The 17,260-nt window shown below is 39.2% G+C and overlaps 1 protein-coding gene across 5 annotated transcripts in view; it reads right to left on the bottom strand.

The window, feature by feature from the left end:
* Positions 1-1,204: 1,204 nt before the first annotated feature.
* LOC104611551 (protein FAR1-RELATED SEQUENCE 5-like) overlaps positions 1,205-17,260 on the bottom strand; it is a 42,355-nt gene continuing 26,299 nt past the window's right edge. For 2 of the 5 annotated variants that reach the window (XM_010278645.3, XM_010278646.3), the window contains one exon: positions 4,319-4,578. The gene's annotated coding sequence lies outside the window, so the exon portion shown is untranslated. Of the gene's footprint in view, positions 3,542-4,318; positions 4,579-17,260 lie in introns of those variants that run through there. The other 3 variants (XM_088896319.1, XM_088896321.1, XM_088896322.1) reach the window with 3 other exon arrangements.

Here is a 17,260-nt window from a genome sequence, read left to right as displayed (position 1 = left end):
ATAAATATGTACAGTGTAAATATATACAAAATATGAGATTTTATATTCTATATATTTGAATTTGTATAGAACAAATGAATACATACAAAATATTTGCATTTGTACACCATAAATAGGGGTGGCAATTTTTCACCTAACCCCTGAACCCACCTAATCCACTCAGTATCTAATCCGCCCAACTCGCCCATTTACTTGGCGGATTGTGTGATCAACCCGTCATCCAATCCGCCCATTTAAATGGGTTGGGTTGTGGATAACCATTGGGTTAACCATTACAAACATTAGTATTAATTCCTTAGCTATTTATTTTTTATTTTCTTCATTTGAATTAAATAATTTATAACTAATCCATTAATTTTTTATTAATTATTGACTAAATTTAGTTTTGTCTTGAATCAATACACTTCACCCAACATAAATCCAAATCAATTTGACCCAAGTATGGACCAGTTCAATGCGGTCTAACTCGATCCAACATATACCCATCCAGGTCGACTTGAATCCGAAATAGACCTCGAACAGGATGGCTCGATACCACTTGCTTTGCCCAGTTTGGATCATCCGGTCCAACCATTATTCACACAACTCGGCTTGACTCAGTACAAGCTTATCCCGGTATCCGAGTTGACCCAAATTCGAAATGGGTCAAACCAAGTGGGGTCTAAACCCTAAACCACCCTAGTTGCTTTGTCCGGTTTGGATCGTTCAGTTTGGTTCATATCTGTTCAACCCGACCCAAATTCGGTCCAGTCCGTTTTACTTCTTTTGACCCGCTTCGAGCTCAGTTCGGTCCCAAACCCATGCACAAACCTGATATGAGCCGACCTAAGTCAATCCACCATTGACTGAACCGGTCCGATCTGGTCCGACTGGATTGAACTAGCCTGATCGAGGTCTGGCCCGACCTAACTGAACCGGTACTAGTCCAATCGGGTTTTGTCCAACCGAACTAAACTGGTTCAAGTAGGGTCTAATCCGACCAGACTGATCCGGATCTAAACGGTTCAACCACTCTTGAACTTGATGTGATTACCTCGAAAACAATCCAATTAGATAGTCCAAGTTGGTCTGACCGGTTTGAACCTATGGTTTGTCAAATCTGAAACCAGAACATAGTTAAATGGCTTTACTGCTTGTATAAAAATAACATAGTTAAATGGCTTTGCTGCTTGTATAAAACCACTTGTGTAAATAACAACTACTATTACCATCAATTTATGACTAATTTATTTATTAAAAAGGAATTAGTTTTTTTATTTTAAGTACATAAATACAAGGGGAGGTATCGGTATTTCACCCAAACCCCAGGAGGTGCAAGTAAATTTATTCTTTTTATTAAAATTTTTTGAATTAGATACCTATACTCGATTAATATCCCCACTTCCAACTTCCTACTTAACCTTCTTTTATTTAAAAATTTCTTGAAAATCTGAAACTATAATCGATTAATATCCCTCACTCCCAACTTCCCACCTCCAGCACCCCTTCTCCCACGTACATGTCCTCTGCAATTCCGGCTGCCGAGTACCAACGAAGTAGCAACCCCCACCCCGCCCCCTAATCCCCAACATTGATTGCTGCATCTCCTTTCCTGCCACCGCACCTTCTCCCACAAACACCACTCTCCCCATCCTCCAAACTGTAGCCTGCAGCTCTGGCCTACAATCAACCACCAACAAAGTGACAGCAAACCTGTGTAAAGTGTAAACTACATGCTGGCCACTGCATCCGTCTCTGCACTTACAATCACAGACCGACAAATAGGCAACACATGGGTGAACAAAGTCCTTGTGCGAGCAACTAAGAGGAAACATGAAACCCCTGTTAAAAGTTTCATATTTTAAAATTAAAAAACATGAAATCAAAAAAAAAATATAGAAAAGGGTTTATTCTCCTATGGATCCACTGAACCCAGAGCCAAACTGGACAAACTCATAGCACATGAAAACAAATAACAGGTATAGTACTTTGAAATCGCCAGGAGTGGAGTGTGGATACGGTTTTCCCTGTCACACACCTATTGAAGACAAGGCCGCCATTGTCACTGTCCTTAAGAAGCTACTACTTTCTCTGATTTGATCCATCTCTTTTCCAATGTTTTAAAATGAAGAGGCATGATGCAAGGCATTCCACTACCTAGAGGCGTGAGACGTAATTTAGGATGCAAGAGGCGTAAGCCTCCCGAACACAAGGAGGAAGAGGAAGGAGGTTAGGAGGATGAAGAAAAAGGGGAGATCTCATTTTTTCTTTATTTTTAATAAAGATATTTTATATTAAGAAGAATAAAGATGCACAACATTAATAAAGATGCACAACATTAGTTGAAAGGGGGGTCTTGTCAAGCAAATTGGATTGCATCGAAAAGGGGGCGGGGTCAGTGCCTCTAGCATACGCCTTGGGGTGTTTTGGGAAGAGACTGGATCTGCTCGCCTCACACGCACATCCTATCAAGCATTGGGAACATCTCCCGTATTTATTAGTTATTATTCACAGGAGATGTTTCCAGTGCACGGTGGATGTGCCTGTGAGGCACCCATTTGTGAGGAGCAGATCCTATCACTTTTGGGAGCACCTTGCCTGGAGGCGTACGCCTCCCACGCCTTTTAAAACACTGCTCTTTTCTTTTGGTTAAAGAAAGGTGCCTCATCAGGCATGCATGCACTCTTTGCTTCTATTGTCTGGGTTTCACTCTTCAATCGTTCTGTTTTCTGCTTTTATTGTTAAGGTTTCTCTTCAATTGCTATATGTTCTGGAAGTAATGGAGAGCATAGTCAAGTCCCAAGAGAAGGGGATTCTGTAGTCCTAGGCTTCTTGTTGCGATAATGTTGCCAATCCAAACACATTGCAGGCAAGGCTGCTGAAGGTGTGTTCGGATCTCCTACCCACAAGACACTACAGCTGCACATTGAGAACATCTTCCTTATTCTTATTTGCATGCTACCATTCATGGGGAGATGTTCTCAATGTGCAGCTGTAGTGTCTCGTAGGTAGGTGTGGGTAGGAGATCCGAATACCCCTTCTCAGTAGCTTACTATGCAGATGAACCTGCCCTAAAGGTTAGAGAAAGGTTCTGGTTCTAATCTATAGATTCTCTGTTCACCAAGAGAAAACATATTCAATGGAAAAACCGAGGAGAAAAACCTATATGCTTTTTTTCGTTTTTATGTTTTCTAATTTCAAAATCAGCCCTTAACAGGAATTTAATGTATCTGTTTAGTTGCTCATAGAAGTCCTTGGCTTACCAGTGTTTTGCTGATGTGTTGGGCTACAATTGGAAAGTACATACCTGTGTAAATATGGAATCCTCTCCATCCCTTCTCCCTGCTAATCCTTGCCACCATCCTCTTCACCCTGCAAAACTCCCTCCAATCCTCTCAATTTCCTGCTTGTAATGCCAGCTGCCAACCCCCCAGTCAACACCAGATACCAAGTTGACAGTTACGAAACCTGTCTTTTTTAAATCAGAATCGAACTAAACTTCAACATCTGGTATTCTTTGCATTTTTAACAAAATTTCCTCAAATCCTAAAAGTTCCAATGGCTGCAAATTCACAGAAACCAGTAACTTTAATAATGTGGACAATAGACCCAAAGAAAACAAAACGAAATAGCAATTATCTCAAGTCATCAAGTTGGAAAACTTACGATTTAGCTAGTATATGTTAATGAAATTCACTGTCTTCCAGAACAGGAGTAACACCTCATTAGCAGGATTTGGCAAATGAGAACTAGTGATAATAAACAGCCTAAGCTTCCCTGGAAAACAGCCTCAGTTTCTACTTCGGTTGCAGATTAACCCCTGGGCTTGCGGGCCCGAAACAAAATCTTCTCTTACAGTCCTTTGTCCAAGGCATCAACTAGGCTATTTGGAATCCACTTTATTTGGAAACTAAAATCTTTGACACTCTAATTATTGTCAAAGAATCCAAGGTCCTGAGACCTTGAAGGAGAGAGAAACTCTACTCTTAGGGAGATTCCAATTCTAAACTCCACATTGCCAACAAGTTCAGAATTTTAAGGAGTCAACAATTTCGTTTCTTGCAGTTGTAAGCTTTAGGTAAGATTTTCTTCAAGGATTTGAATTTGGAAGAGTAAATAGCATATAGGAGGCATCACCTGCAATAAATTTCTGCCAGGGGGTTGCCATTGGAAATTAATTGTCATTGAAACCGTTAAAATATGTATGAAAGGCCATACAAAAGCATGTAGGTTTCTTATTATAGAATGAAGTGGATCTGAATATTCTTATGCCTCCATAACCTCTAGAACTAACCTATGATCTTCCTTGTATGGAGGTGGATGTATATTTGAGTCCTGATTGAAATCATATTCCAACAAGTAAGCTTGTTAATTACTTCAGTTACAAATGAATGTTGTCTAGCCTCAACAGGCTTCATATATACGCTATTCACCTGTTGATTCTCTTCATGCCAATTACAAAATAAGCCCAAAACCTAAAATTCCCTTACCTTGTGAAACCAGAAGTAATCAATCCTCTTCCAATAAGAACATTTGATTCATTGTTAGCATTAAGCCAGCCTATTGAGCTTTCTCCAAAAAAACACAGCCTATATCATCCTGAAAGAGATAGAATGAGCTCGTCAGTACAAACCACACCTCAACATCTCCATCTCTTTCTATGAAAAGAAAGAAGAATGGAAGACACAATAATCCCTTATAGTGTGTCCTTTTGCACCAATATGCAACCACTGGAACCTATGTATACTTAAATCAAAGAAAAAATATTGTCTTTTAGGAAACATGACAAAAATAAGGTATCTTCTTTGTATAGACAACCAAGAACAATGAGTTGCAAGTTTTCAGGGCTATCATCAAAACCTTGAAGCCTCAATGGCACCAGTCAGAAACAGATATACTCATTTCACATGTAAGGAAACAATAAACATTAAAAGGCCATTACCCAATGTTAGTCCCAGCCATCTCGGTTTTTGGGACAGGTGGATTGGATATGGACCTAACCTTTGGCATTTTTTTTTTTGTTTTCAAACAATGATTGCTCTCAGACTCAGATCCACATTCTCACATTTGTCGGCCCGAGATCTTACTGTTAGTCCATTATACCAAGCAGTGGCCCTGGCAAGCAGGAAACACTACACTCCAAAATCTACTGTCTTACAAAAGCAAAGGAAAACAAAAATAACTCCAGGTTGCAGTAGTATGCACTACTGTTACTGAATACACAGTGGGCAGAGAAAAGAACTACTCTTCTTTAGTTCTCTTGAAAAAATTAAAAAAAAAAAAAAACTATTTTTAATTATTATTTTATTTTTGCAGTTGCAGTTGTTAGGCCCAGGGAGACTAAAAGTCTAACTATAGGCGGCAATATTCTTCTTGGCAAACAAAGAGAAAACTTTTTCATGAATAATGATAATAAACACCAAGAAGAAAGATTGTTAAATCTGATAAAACCATATGCTCAATCATGTCTCTCTCTAATGAGGGAGACTCTTTATGTAATATTAAAATTATCCAAAATTATAAGAAACCCCCAATAGTTCAGATATTACACTAAAGTCCCTGACCATAATTTTCCCTCCTAAAATAATCCCCATTCCCCATACAAACTGAACACTCCTATGCTCTCCCTCAAAATATCTCTGCCTAGAAGCAAAATGTAATCTTGTTAGCAATATTTGCTTCTCCCCAGTCTCAAACAAGGCAACTCGGAGATTCCAGCATTGCAACAATTAGCTCTTACACTAAACTCACAGGGATCCAATCAGCTTGATTGCACTCATGCTAAACTTTCAGTTTATATCCATGGCAAGTCCTCAATTGATTAGATGGTGCTCATGGTCACTCACAGTTCTTACCTAAGAAACAACCTAAAAGTACTCATGGAAACCTATAGCTCTTACCCAAAACACAACCAATCATCAAATTTGCTTCTGCAAATTTTCTGAAAATAACAGCATATGGTCAACCTAACTAAGACTCAACCACAATATTTATTATTATTATTATTATTATTGAAAACTGGTAAAGTATTGAAATTATATTGAACACCAAAAAGAACCTGTGTACAATAAGAGACAATACATTGAAATATACAGAAGATACATAATCAAAAGATAGAACTGTATATCTTGCACACCCAAAATAAGACTGCCTTTGTAATCAGCCCCAAAAAACATACATCAAACTTTGATGATCATGCAACCAAAAACAAAGTAAAATTCAACCCCAAGGATCGGTTTCCAAAAAGCTAATTCCAACCCCAGACAAATGCTATAAGATATCAAGCTTACAAGAACAAGTAGAAACTGAAGAAATAGTAGGAGCTTGTTCTAGAGGCCATAGAACTCCCCAAAATTAAAATTGCCTATTGTATTATAATCCATGAAGATTAAGAATACCTAAGCACCACAATAGATTCTACCCAATAATGCTGAACAAGAAATCTCTTTGGTTTAAGGTCTGATGTAGCACAACAAATAACTTTGAAGAGAGAGATCTAGGAATCACTCCTAGAAGGTTTAGGCCAAACCCAAACACAGGAAGCATCACACATCCACATAAAGAAACAAATTTAATTTTTATTCACTCCGTTTTCAGAAACAACCAATACACCTATATTTATAACATAAAATAGAAATTGATTATCCTAACTAGAAATCCTAGTCTGTCTTACTTAGCATAGGAGTACTAACTGAAAGCAGAAAACAATGATTCCTAACAACTATATAACTAAAAGAACCTTGCTGTAACCTGTAAGACACTCCTACTGTAAAACACTCTCCTAACACACTTCTAACACTACTGTTTCTTAAACTTCAAAACACAAAGAATTTATTCTACCTCCCAGCCAGAATCTTCTCCATTATTGTGCCAAATAAGAACCAAAGCCTCAGAATTGTTGGGAATTTTTCTTTTTCTTCTGTAAGTCTTGAAATTTGCTGCATGATCCCTATCAAGGTGCCAACTGGATCAGTTGATAAGGTCTCTGGCTGGTTGTGGCAAAGACTTGGGAATGATTCCCACTTTCACCCGGATTGGGGGTTATTGGTATGGGGGATGGGTCCCCCCATTGTCTAGCTCCATGAAGCCAAAAAGAAAAATTCTCTTTGGTTCTAGTTGATTTTTGGGGAAATCTTCAAGAATCCTTTGTCGAGCACTGACCTTCAATTGTTTCTCCAAAAATCATCTAAAATCAGACATTTCAAGAATGAATAATACCTCCACCAGTTATTAGCCAACAGATTAGGAACTACCCCTCAAAGCATTGCAAAGGACCCAAAACAAGTTGGTACTAAAACTGTAAAACAGAGACAGAGAAGAGGTAGGTGCTTGCTCCTTGGTTTACCAAAACTTATTATTACTTTCTACCTTTGTAGGAAATTGTAGGTGGTCAAACAATACATGAGTGCCACCTAGAAAATAGCCCCCAGTGAACAAGATACCTTCTTGGTTTTTCAGCAAATTCTCTAAGATACCTTCCTAGGCATAAAAAATTTCTGGAGAACTCAATAATTATCTAAAACTCAGGAAATTTAAGAATAACAAATAATTACTATTTGTGAAAATTTGAGAGAAAAATGAATTGATTGTATTGTCTTGGAAGGAGCATATACACAACTTTATATAGAATTACAGAGCTAATTTACAGGGTGATAAAATAGGAAACTAACTTTTCCTAAAAAAAACTAATTTCTATATCAGTGGGATTCTCCAATTAATATCCCATGAGTCTAGGAAATTAAGTTTCCTAAACTGATGGACCTAAAATTATGGAGAATCAATCAGAGAGTCGATCTTCTACTTTCCAACACTCCCCCTCAAGCTGGTGAATATGCATCTTTCATTCCCAACTTGGAGATAAGTCCTTGGAATGCCACACTGCAAAGCCCTTTTGTCAACACATCTGCCAGTTGACCATTCGTTGAGACGTATGGAGTGCAAATTAATCCACTATCCAGCTTTTCCTTTATGAAATGCCTATCTATCTCAATGTGCTTTGTCCTGTCATGTTGGACGGGATTGTGAGCAATGTTAATAGCTGACTTGTTGTCACAGAATAATCTCATTGGACCTTCCCATCTGATCTTTAGGTCTTCCAAAATTATCTTGAGCCATAGTAATTCACATACTCCTTGAGCCATTGCCCTGAATTCTGCCTCCACACTTGATCTAGCTACCACATTCTGCTTCTTACTCCTCCATGTCACAAGACTTCCTCCAAGGAACGTACAGTAACCTGTAGTGGACCGCCTATCCATGGGAGAGCCTACATAATCTGCATCGGTGTATGCCTCTAGGGTTAATCCAGTATTTCTTTTAAACAAGATTCCTTTGCCAGGATTAGCCTTTAGGTAATGTAGTATCCTATAGACCGCCTGTAGGTGAACCTCTTTCTAGTTGTGCATAAACTGGCTAGCCACGCTCACGGCATATGCTATGTCTGGCCTTGTGTGGGCAAGATATATAAGTTTTCCTACTAATCTTTGGTACATTTCTCTATTCACGGCTGGATCTTCATTTGCTTCTCCCAATTTGTGATTTGGCTCAATCGGTGTGGAGGATGGTTTGCATGCTAACTTTCCTGTCTCTCTTAAAAGATCTGTTACATATTTCTGTTGTGAGATAAAGATGCCTTCTCTGGAATGAGCTACTTCAATCCCTAGAAAATACTTCAATCTCCCAAGTTCTTTTATTTCGAATTCTTTGACTAGGCATCTTCTCAAGGCTTCCTTCTCCTTTTCATCATTTCCTGTCACAATTATGTCATCGACATATACCAGAAGAGTCGTGACTCCCCCTGCATCCGAATGCTTTATAAAGAGTGTATGATCTCCTTGACTTTGTTTGTATCCGATGGCAAGCATAACTTTAGTAAATCTTCCAAACCACGCCCTAGGTGATTGCTTGAGACCATATAGTGCTTTCTTCAACCTGCAAACTTTATTTCCTTTTAGATTTCCTTTGAAGCCCGGAGGAATATCCATGTATATCTCCTCCTCTAAATTACCGTGAAGAAAAGCATTCTTTACATCAAATTGCTCCAAGTACCAATCGAAGTTAGCTGCTAGTGACAACAAAATTCTTACCGTATTCATCTTAGCCACTGGAGCGAATGTCTCTTGATAGTCAACACCATAGGTTTGTGTATATCCTTTTGCCACGAGTCTTGCCTTGTATCTTTCTAGAGAGCCATCTGACTTGTACTTTACTGTGAAAACCCACTTGCAGCCCACGGCTTTCTTTCCTGGTGGTAGGTCAACAATTTCCCATGTTTGATTCTTATCTAGAACCTGCATCTCTTCTCTCATAGCATCTTTCCATTTCTCATCAAATAATGCCTCAGATAAAGTATTAGGAATATGAATGATGTTTAGACTAACTAGGAAACTCCTATGTGATGGTGAGAAATTTTTAAAGGACACAAAATTTGCCAAGGGATATAAGGGATGTTTAGTGCATTCTCTTGTGCCTTTCCTAAGAGCAATAGGAAGATCTTGGTCAGATGCTAATTTAGAAGAAATTTCTGGAACTGTATTTACCTCATTCTTAGGATTAGAAGTTGAATCTTGAACCTGCACAAGATTAGGATTCTGGTTTCTTCTTCTTGAATATACCTGCAATCTCATAGAGTCACAAAGTTCATCATTCTCTATCATGGGTCTGGTATGAATGGGTGAAGAAGTTGGTTTGGTTTGAGGTGGTTCGATAGGTGCAGATACGGATTGAACTGGTATAGATGCTGAGTTTGGGTGTTGAGAAACTGTAGGTAGACCAAGCGGGGACAATTCTCTGTCCTTATCTTCAATGAATGACAAAGACTCCCCCTGAAGATAAGGTTGAGTGAAATATGGTGTTTTTTCTTCAAAAGTGACATCAATAGAGACAAAGGATTTTTTAGTAGGTGGGTGGTAACACTTATAACCCTTTTGGGTGGACGAATAACCCACAAAAATACACTTGATGGCTCTTGGATCTAACTTCCCTCTATTATGGGTATGAACATGGACAAAAGCAGTGCATCCAAAGATTCTTGGGGTGAGATTATTTGTTGTACGTAGATCTGGATAAAATTGAGAAAGTGTTTCCATTGGTGTTTTAAATCCCAACACCCTCGAAGGTAATCGATTTATAATGTATGCGGCTGTAAGCACAGCTTCCCCCCAATAGGTTTTTGGAACATGCTAGTGGAAAAGTAAGGCTCGGGTTGCAGCTAGTAGATGACCATTCTTCCTTTCTGCTACTCCGTTTTGTTGTGGAGTATTAATGCAGGAGGATTCATGGATAATCCCTTCTTTTTGAAAATATGGGGATAAAGTTTGGTTGAAATAATCTCATGCATTATCTGATCTAAATCTTTTGATTCTGACCCCAAACTGATTTTGGATCATGTTATGGAAATTTGGGAGTACACTGCTTACATCTGATTTAGATTTAAGAAGAAAGATCCAAGAGACCCTAGTGCAATCATCAATAAAAGAGACGAACCATCGTGAGCCAGACACATTTGGAACTGTGGAGGGTCCCCATATATCACTATGGATCAAAAAGAATGGGACTGAACTTCTCTTGTTACTGATTGGAAAAGGCACACGCTTGTGTTTTGCAAACTCACATACATCACAATGAAAATATTCAACACTCAATCCTTTAAACAAGGAGGGAAACATAGTTTTCAGAATTCCAAAAGATGGATGTCCTAGTCTAAAGTGATGAAGCCAAATGGTGTCTTTGTTGGATGATGAAAGGAATGACAGAGATAACTTATCCTGGACAATATTTGATTTGCATGATTCTTCAAGATAGTAGAGTCCATTCTTCTCCTTAGCAAGTCCAACCCTCTTCCCCGAATCCTGGTCCTGATATATACAGTAAGAAGGATAGAAAAGCACATTACAGTTCATGTCATGGGTGAGTTTTTGGATGGATATCAGGTTAGTGGACAAAAATTTTGGAACATGAAGGACACTTTTTAGTGTAAGTGATGGATTAATATGGATATCCCCCAAGGCCAGCTACGGTAGTAAGGGAACCGTCTGCAATGGCTATTTTTCGATTGCTTGGGTAGGGGGTGTAAGTGCTAAAATGTAGTGAGGAGTGAGTCATGTGATCTGTGGCTCCTAAGTCAATAACCCATAAATCCCTAATAGGTTCATCTGAGACATTTAGTCCGTGAGGAATAGAAAACTTACCTGAGATTGCAAGAGAACCTGTACCACTAGGTTTCTCCAACGATCCCAGAAGCCCCCTTAACTTTTCGATCTCCTCCTTATTGAACTCGGTCTTGTCTGGAGGCTTTTCTTGGCTCGGCTGATTTGTGGTGAAGTTAGCTTGACTTCGACTCTTCTGTTGTCCTCCTCGGTAGCCCCATTCCATATTCGATGGTTTACCATTCAGCTTCCAACACTTCTCTTTGGTGTGCCTTGGTTTCTTGCAATAGGTACACCAAAGAGACTCCTTGTTGTCCCGTGCAGAGGACAAATCTGTCTTCATTCCTTCCAGTATTTTTGGTTGTTCCATCCTTGTAGTCATGGCTGAACCTTCTAGTACTTGGGGTTCAAGCATAACCCCCTTACGGTTTTCTTCAGCACGAATCAGAGAAATAGTCTCATTTAGAGATGGTACCTCTTCTTTGCCGAGAATCTGGACCCTAACTTGATCAAATTCTGCGTTGAGTCCTGCAAGAAAGTCATAAACGCAATCTTTTTCGATAAAACTCTTTAGGATTCCTGCATCCGCTGCACATTTAGTCTCAATGCACCAATAATGATCGAGTTCTTGCCATAGGTTCTACAGTAAATTTGCATACTCGGTAACTGTCTTGCTGCCTTGTTTAGTTGCTCCAGTCTTGACTTTGATTTCGTACACTTGTGCTGTATCACGTGCTTTTGAATATGTTTGTCGGACGGCATCCCAGATCTCTTTAGCCGTGGATAAAAACATACACGTGCCGCTGATTTCAGGGTTCATTGAATTCCATAACCATGACATGATCATGGAGTCAGCTTCGTCCCATGCATTAAATCTTGGATCTCCTTCCTTCGGTCCCGTCCCTAAGAGATGGCTAAGCTTTCCTTTTCCCTTTAAATATGTTCGAACAAACTGAGACCACTTCAAATAATTTTTCCCGTTCAACCTATATGCTGCCTGAATGTTTTGCAGGTCGCCAAATGCTTGATGCGAGGAAACTTCTTCCGATTGTGCAGTGGTATTTGATACGGTGGCTTCTGACATATTGGGTGGGCTTCAAGAAAGAGAGAAAAACAGACAATGAAGGTCTGAAAAACTTAGTAAGGGTTGGCGATGAAGGCCTAAAGAATCTTTCAGCCAATGTAAAAAAAAAGGTAACTGTAATGCTCCACCAAACTAAAGAGTGGTTCGAAACCACTCAAAATCAAAACTGATCCAAACGAAACCAAAGGGATTCAATAAATCTGCTCTGGGCAATACCAGATCTAAGATTTCAGACTGATCTGATGTCTCTACAAAGAGATCCAAGAAAAAAGGATGAATCCGATGGCGCAGTAGTCCAGAAGAAGCAAAAATGTAGAGTTCAGATCTGTAGCCGATCTCGAAGAAGAATCAAGGACACTCAAGAACCTCCCAAATACTGTTTGAGAGTTCTTGAACCAGCAGCAAAGATGACCAAAGAGATACTATGTGTGGATTAGGTCGTAACCTGGCTCTAATACCATGTGAAAATTTGAGAGAAAAATGAATTGATTGTATTGTCTTGGAAGGAGCATATACACAACTTTATATAGAATTACAGAGCTAATTTACAGGGTGATAAAATAGGAAACTAACTTTTCCTAAAAAAACTAATTTCTATATCAGTGGGATTCTCCAATTAATATCCCATGATTCTAGGAAATTAAGTTTCCTAAACTGATGGACCTAAAATTATGGAGAATCAATCAGAGAGTCAATCTTCTACTTTCCAACACTATTCTAGGGAGAATCACTATTTATAATAATATATAAACATACTATTTATAATTATAGTATGTAATTACAATTTGTAGTAAAATTACAATGTACTATTTATAAACAAATTAGATCTGTTAACAAGAATCACAGGAGGAAGTTGAGGTTAGGAGATTGAACTAACAAAATGATAGAATTCCAAAAATTCCAAACACAAAAAATAAAAAAAAAATGAATGAGAGATCAATAAGAATTGTGGAGGAAGGATAAAGAGATTTTCAAGACGCAAAAAGAATTTAACAAATCTTACTATTATTGATATCTTTATCATCAATTCATCATCGGATCTTCTTCTTGTTGCTCAGATGCCATCTTGTCATGAACAATGAATAGGAAAAAGGGAGAATAGAAAATAGAAGATAAGAGAGGAGATATTATTAGGTTTAACAATACCAAATGCCAAATTGTGTCTCTCCCCAAAAGAACACGTGTCTCTCACTAATGAGGGAGACTTATAAAATTATCCAAAGTTGTAAGAAACCCCCAATTACATTACATTAAAGTTGCAAGAGCTTTGGATGATTCCTGTTTGCCGACCAGGTATTTCTGTTTTTTTTTTTTTTTTGATCAATAACAGAAACTCATATTATTAAAAGACAGGATTACATACAACACTCCGGGAAGAGGTAAAATGACTTAACTCTCCCCAAGAGAACAAGAAAGAAATTACAACATAGCCCAACACATTTGTTCCCTTCCCCCCCCCTGCTTTGCCAATGTATCTGCAAATGCATTTGCAGTTCTCTTCACCCAGTGAAACTGAACTTCCAGCCCCCTGAATAACCATTTAACCTCCCTCCTTTCATTGGCAAATTTCCAGGAACCGCTATCCTTCCCTAACCAGTTTACAACCAACTTTGAGTCTCCTTCAACAACTTTTAGACATTCAGCTCCTTTGCCTTCCTTAACCCTTCCAAAACAGCAAACATCTCAGCTCTAAGAGAGTCACCAACCCCAATGGGGCCTGAGTACATAGCAACCACCTACCCATTTTCATCTCTGAATACACCTAACAACTCCTGAAGGTCCTGGATTTCCTTCACTACTACCATCAAAGTTTAATTTTATAAAACTGGAGCTGGTGGTGACCACTAAGGGCACACAGCTGAAAGAGCTGATTCAGAATTTGCCACCTCGTTCCAGCTATTAAGCAACAACCCTGTGGAGACATCAGCAAACAGCTCCAATGATTTTACCCATTGTACCACCCTAACTGTTATAACTTCAATGATATCTTCTTTCTTCCTTTCCTTCTCAGAGAATATCCTTAAATTCCTTTCCTCCCATAGAGTCCAACATATAGCAGCTCTTAAGCATCTCCACAAGATTTTCCCCGTCTTTTTCGGCAACCTGAAGAATAAAGGAGCAAACAACTCTTGTATACTTGGAGGAGGGATCCACTTGTAACCAAATAAAGCCCCAAACCACTCCCAAATAACAGAGCCAAACGGGTAAGCGATTAATAAGTGGTAAGGACTTTCACCATTAGCCTTACACAGTATGCACCAATTTGGGGACAAGCACCAATTAGGCCTTTTCCTTTGGAGTAAGTCACAGGTATTGCATCTTTCCAAGAAGGTTTCCCAACAAAATGCTCCAACCCTTGGAGGGATCGGTTTACCCCATACTTCTTTTACTGGAAAAAAGTTTGGACAATGGAATTGGCAGGTTGCACCAAAGACTTAAAGAAAGATGCACAAGAAAAGACACCTGAAGGAGATAAGGTCCAAATTCTGCTATCCCTTTTCAAAAAGTCTAAAATAATCCCCTTCAAAACCTGAATTAACCCCAAAACATTTCCAAGTTCTGAATCCCTAATGCCTCTTCTAAGACCCAAATCCCAATCAAAACCAAAGTTGGACTCATGAGGGACTAAGAAATTAGACATAGTTTTCCCTTTATACCGGGAGAGAGAATAAAGAAGGGAATTGGTCTTTTAAAGGCACATCAACCACCCAAAGATGCTCCCAGAATTTCACCTGGTTTCTAGAACAAAGATCATACCTGATGTGTTGTAGAAAAGAAGGAAGAATGGCAATGTATGGATCGCCAAGGAGAGGTACTAGTAGCCTTTGCCAAGACCCCAGAGTCCCAGCCATCATCTACCAGCCCATGAATGCTCAGTATTTTCTTACCCCATAACTTGTCTCTTCTCTTGCTAGCCTCCACGACCACTTTCCCAGGAAAGCTTCATTTCTCTTCCAAATGTTGCCTAGTCCCAATCCTCCATCAGCGCTACTCCTATGACACTACCCTATGGTCTTTCCTATCTTTCCTTGGTTCCCACAAGAAATCTCTTATCAATTTTTCTAAGACTTTGCTTACTTTCTTTGGAATCCTGAAAACAAAAAGATAGTAAACTGGCAAGCTAGACAAGGTGGCCTTAATTAAAGTGATTCTACCACTCAAAGATAGGTAGTTCTTCTTCCAAGAGGCCAACCTTTTTGTGAACCTATCAATTACTGGGTTCCAAAAGCTGTTCTTCCTCGGATTATCCCCCAAGGGCATCCCCAAGTACTGCAAAGGCCATTGTGATGCCACACACCCCAATATTTCAGCCCTCTCCATCATTGCACTCTCCCCCATATTAGTCCCCACCACACAGCTCTTAATAAAATTCACCTTCATGTTTGACATTTTCTCAAAAGTTTGAACTACCAACTTCAAATTTCTCACCCATCCGATATCCTCCCCTTCACAAAAAAAGAATTGTGTCATCAACAAATTGTAGATAGTGATAGGAATTTTGTCTTTCCCAACCCTCCACCCCTTCACTAGGTTCCTCAAATCTGCCCTATCTATTAACTTCCCCAACACATCTACAACCAAGGTAAAAAGGAAGGGAGAAAGGGGATCCCCTTGTCTAATTCCTCTAGTGGCCCAAAAGTGATGTACTACAGCTCCATTTACCAAAATTGAGTAATGACATGTCTCCATACACCCCAAGATCCATTTGCACCATTGCTTCCCAAAACTAAAGTAATCCATCACTTGCATTATAAAAGACCAATCTACCATAGCATAAGATTTCTCCAAGTCCGGCTTGCACACAATTCCTTTCTTCTTTGTTCTCTTTAGATCCTCCACACATTCATTAGCAATTAAGATTTGATCCCACAAAAGCCCCTTGGTTATGTGAAATTATGCTCAGAACCACCTCTCTAATTCTTCGAGACAAGACCTTAGCAATGATTTTATACAAACTATTCACCAAACTAATAGGTTTAAAATCTCTTGGATAGCTTGCTCCATCTTTCTTTGGGACTAACACAATGAAAGTTGAATTCAACCCTAGATTTATTACCCCCCTTTCAAAATATTCATGAAACACTTTTAAGATATCCAGTTTCAGTATCTCCCAACAATCCTAGCAAAGGCCATAGTGAACCCATTACCCATCCGGCCCTGGAGCTTTGGATCTATCCATTGCAAAAATTGCTTCCCTTATTTCCTCCACCTCAAAGCTTCTCTCAAGCCACATCTTAGCGTTCTCAAAAAGTTTGGCCCAGGTATTTCTTTCCAAGTTAGAAAATTGAAGGCAGGTTTGTTTCTGTTTATCTATGACAACAGACAATGTTGATGAAGCGAGTAAGACTTTGGAACAAGAATAAAATCTGGTCTGCTTTCCTGAACTTAGGGTTGAGAGATGGAATCCATTACATGAAGTAGTTAGAGATTTGGGATCATCCATCAAGTCTGGTTTGGATCAACATCTACAGTATTCCATTGCACACTTGGTGTTTCCAAACATTCACGGCAGTGGGAGATGCTTGTGGGACGTTTAAATTCGTTGGTCGCAAAATGACTTCATGGAAGAACCTCATTGCTGCTTGTATCTTGGTCAAAGTGTGTGAGATTCATTTGGTGCCTTTGTTCTTGTCTCTTCGATTCGCCAGAGAGACCTACAAGCCAAGACTGATTGTAGAAGCTTCTTACCCGCAGGGGAAGGTTGATTCTCTAGTTCATTAGAGGAAGGAGGATGGTGAGAATTCTAAGGAACTTGCAAAGTCAGTTGGAAAGAAAAGCAGTCATTTCAATCAGGGGGGGCACAGAGGTTGAAGACAAGGTCATTTTGGGAATTAGAGGTAAAGTCTTTTATTTTGAGAACAACGCATCAGGTCCCAATGGTATTAGAGATTGGAGGGAGGTGAAGATTTGTGGAAAGAACAAGGTTCCTTTGAAATTCGATTCTAGTTTAAGGGTGGTGGGCCTGAAAGTCCACATTTATTGGTGGTGAACACTAATAGCATGGAAAAGAGAGTAGTAGGACACACGGATAAGAGGGTGGGAATGGATA

The sequence above is a fragment of the Nelumbo nucifera genome, chromosome 1 (genome assembly GCF_055504915.1).
Source record: "Nelumbo nucifera cultivar China Antique chromosome 1, China Antique-T2T, whole genome shotgun sequence".
NCBI classification, from domain to species: domain Eukaryota; kingdom Viridiplantae; phylum Streptophyta; class Magnoliopsida; order Proteales; family Nelumbonaceae; genus Nelumbo; species Nelumbo nucifera.
This window is presented reverse-complemented; position numbering and strand designations above follow the sequence as displayed.